General features: G+C 45.7%; 1 pseudogene; it reads left to right on the top strand.

The window, feature by feature from the left end:
- The window catches only part of LOC111727038, a 13,100-nt pseudogene that overhangs the window by 7,826 nt on the left and 1,298 nt on the right, over nucleotides 1-3,976 (top strand).

Below are 3,976 nucleotides of genomic sequence, written 5' to 3'. Positions count from 1 at the left end.
GTCTTCAAAGGAATTCCCTTCCTACAGACCTTGAGATAGTTTCAATCAAGAACAAAATTATAGCAACCTTTAATGTGGCTCAGCTACAGGGAAGTGGGATGGAAGGGGAAGTTAGGGATGGCCACATGGTTTTGGCCTTATTGGGAAGGATGGATGTTCCAACAACCAAAATGTGGTAAGTTCTGTGATATGAAGAATTTCAATAAAGCACTTGAGGAACTGGGTTTTGGCCAAGACAAAAATATTCCATAGACTCTGAATTGAGGTTCCATAGACTCCAGTTCCACAGGACTGGAGTTCAGTGGAAGTGTTCAAGATGGAGACATCCACTGCAAAATACCTGGTGTGTACACTGTTGTGGAGCTGTGGGTCAGACTTTGGAAGAGTCATCTTTAGGTCTAGGGGCAGTATGGTTAGAGAGGAAAGGAGAGACTGAGGACTGAATCTGTCTATTGGGCCTCTGGGTGATGGTGGTTGGGTGTCACAAAGAGAGATGAGGAAGCAGCTCGGACTGTTACTAGACCTACAGTGAGGATAGGGTTGAGGAGGTCAGTGCAGTTTGGCTTTGAGTTAGGGTTATGTGGAGACAATAGGTCATGACTGCTTATGGGACAGCTCGTGCACTGCAGAAGGAGGAGGCAGTCAAGATATGGAGTTCAGAGGAGGCATAGGAGAACTGCGAGTTTCTCACATGAGTTTGGGTAACTGAGGTTAAAGCCGGAACATGACTGGGTGGGGAGACTTTCAGAGGTAGGCTTGGTATTGTGCCAAGTGCTGGGGAACAAAGACACTCTGTGCAGTCTAGTAAAATAGGATTCTGATTGCATTTGTCTGTCCTGCACTGCTATGATTCCATATGCATAGTGGCATGTGGAGAAGTCATGGAGATGTCCATGGTATGGGCCATAGTTTTTGGTGGTGCAGGGGTGGGAAGCCTAGACACATGACTGAGGTGGCATCCAGTGTTGTGAAGGTGAGTAGGAGTAGATGGCCCCAATCTGGTCACTGGACAGATAAAGGAGAAAGATGAGTCTTGAATTTTGTTGTCTGGGAGGCAAGAGCTGAGAGTCTCCAGGGAAAATGGATGATGAAAGAGGGATTGGGCTCTGCATACTGGTAGGCTTTTCTGATAGTGCTTCCCCCACCCATCTCTGTTCTGTGCTTGACTCAGTGAGCAGTAACAATGAGGTGAGAGCAGGCACCAGAGCCCTGAGGCCCTGGCACCTCTTCCACTTTGGGAAGTGGTTGACGGGTGTGTGTGTTTGTGTGTATGTGATGGGGGGTACCGTTGATGGTCCTGAAGAGGAAAGTGCCTCAATCATTGTACTCCTAGGATTTTAATTTATAGACATGAGTGAGTGATGACAGAGAGGCCAATGACATTGGAAGTTTTTTATTGTTTATATTGGCTGAGTGCAGGGGCCATTCTATGCTACACAAGACTACAGAGGAAGTAGCAGATTTGCTTAGGAGGCAGGTTCATCAAGATTGAGGGGACAGTACATGTCAAAGGTTTTTTGGGGGTTTTGACGGGAAGGGAGAGGCAGGGCAGGTGAACAGCTTAAAACTGGCTAGTTTGAGTAAGTATGATGGGCCTTGTGACATAGGGACTATACCTAGTTGTGTGTTACCAGGCTTTGTGTTGATTTAGGGCAGGGGGAATAGAGTGTGAGTTAGAAAAGGAGATGGCAGGCACCTGTGGTCCTAGCTACTTGGGAGGCTGAGGCAAGAGAATCGCCTAAGCCCAAGAGTTGGAGGTTGCTGTGAGTTGTAATACCATGGCACTGTACTGAGGGCAACAAAGTGAGACTCTGTCTCTTAAAAAAATAAAAAAAGAAAGGAGAATTTTGAGATTTCTCTAAGATGCCCCAGGGGCCTTGCCTGTCTCTGGTCAGGTTACTACATCCAGATCCATGAAAGCTCTGTGCTCAAGGCTTTCTTCCTTCCTCTTACTGACATTCTTAGAGATTGCCTGTGCCAGGAATTTCAGGCATCTACCTGGTCACTACTTACACCAGGATCACAAGGTTAATTCTGCAGGACTCTCCCTTTCTCTGTTTTACTCCTAGGTTGTCCTGTACTAGGCCTAGATAGTTGCTCACCTTGAGCACAAAGGAAGATCCTGTGTGCTTGAGAGGGTGGAAATTACTACAGCAAAGTTCAATAGGAAATGTCAGAAACATGATGAGTGGGAGCTGGGAAAGGATATGATGTCAGGTTTTGGTTTAGATCACACTGGGACCTGTCTAGTTTGACATCCCTACCAGTGGACACATCATATTTCTCCTTTTTCTTTTCCCTTGTCATCTCTCCTTTGACTTCTGGCCCCAGGCTCCCCTTCAACTCCAGCTCTCTTGCCTCACCTCTCACCTGTTCTCTTCCAGTGCTCCCTTTACAAGTGTCCTCCAACATGTGACCTGTACTTTAGATGTCATAAGGCCTACTGTCAGATTTCTTAAGGTCTGGATACCACCTTCTCCACACTGCTTACCAGTCAACCAGCAGCCACAGCCATTCTCAGAGGAGTGAGTTGGAGCCCTACCCCTCTTTTTTTCCCCCCACTGCACACCTCTCTGATGTTCTCACCTGTGGTCAGGGCTTTCCCATCATAGGTGCTTGCCAGGCCCAGTTCTATATAGCTGATCTTCCTTTTACTGGCCCACTTGTCCATGCATGTCAGCAATCCCATCACTTTATTTGTGAATGTATCTGATAAACATTTGTGATGTATCTGATAAACATTTGTGATGGGGCTGCTTCCTCCCTCCAAAGTCACCAACATTTCTGTTTTTGCAGGTTGTTGGCTTATAGCTGAGGGTGAGAAGACACTTTGTGAACAAGATGTTTCTGTCTGTGTATAACAATTCAGGACTCAAAAACTGTGTGAGTCCAACCCACCTGTCTCAGCCCTGTGAGTTGTGTGGTTCACTTCTGAAAGGCATTCTGTATCAGGCTTAGCAGGATAGAGCACACCCTGAACAAGGGCTGTATATGTGTATGGCAGAGCACCCGCACAAAAAGTGGCAGCTTCAAGAGAAACTCTCCAGAGATGAGGGGAGTTCTTCATTTGCAAAGAGTTCATGTGTTGGAAAGAAGCTTCACATGTATAGAGGGTGGCAAGGATTCTACGGCTGCTACACAACTTTCCCAGCAACAGGCCCTTCATGGTGGGTGGAAGCCACACAGGGACACCCAGGGCAAGGAGACCTTTCAAGGTGGACAGAATGACTATAGCTGCAGCCAGTGTGGAAAAGACTTTTGCTACCAACATATGCTTCTTGAACACTAAAATATCCATACTGGGGAAAGACCTTATGAGTGCAGTGAATGTGGGAAATTGTTTAGATACAACTCTACCTTATTAAACATCAGTGAAATCACTCTGGAGAAAGGCCTTATAAGTGTAGTAAATGTGGGAAAGCCTTTAGCCTCAAATATGATGTTGTTCAGCACCAAAAAATTCACACTGGAGAAAGGCCTTATGAGTGTGCTAAATGTAGGAAAGGCCTTCATTAGAAAGTCCCAACTAGTTCAGTACCAGAAAATCCACACTGAAGGTTTCTTTACAAAAACATCTGAGCTTGTTGAACACCAGAGGATTTACACCAGGCCAAGGCCTTACACGTGCAGCCAATGTAGGAAGATTTTCCTTACACAAGCTCACCTTGGTCACCAGAAAATTCATACTGGAGAATGGCCTTATAAGTGCAGTGAAATGTGGGAACATTTTTGTGTATAGTTCTACACTCATTAGACATCAGAAAGTTCACACTAGAGAAAGGCCTTATTATTGCTGTGAATGTGGGAAATTCTTTATGGACAGCTCCACACTTACTATTCATCAGAGAGTTCACACTGGAGAAAAGCCTTATGAATACACCGAATGTGGGAAATTCTTTGTGATACTGTTCCACACTCACGAGACATCAGAAAGTTCACACTGGAGAAAGGCCTTATGAGTGCAGTGAATGTGGAA

The sequence above is a fragment of the Otolemur garnettii genome, unplaced genomic scaffold (genome assembly GCF_000181295.1).
Source record: "Otolemur garnettii isolate 467f Iridium unplaced genomic scaffold, OtoGar3 scaffold00091, whole genome shotgun sequence".
In the NCBI taxonomy this organism is placed as follows: domain Eukaryota; kingdom Metazoa; phylum Chordata; class Mammalia; order Primates; family Galagidae; genus Otolemur; species Otolemur garnettii.
The sequence above is the reverse complement of the archived record's forward strand: the minus strand, read 5'-3'. Positions and strand labels throughout refer to the sequence as shown.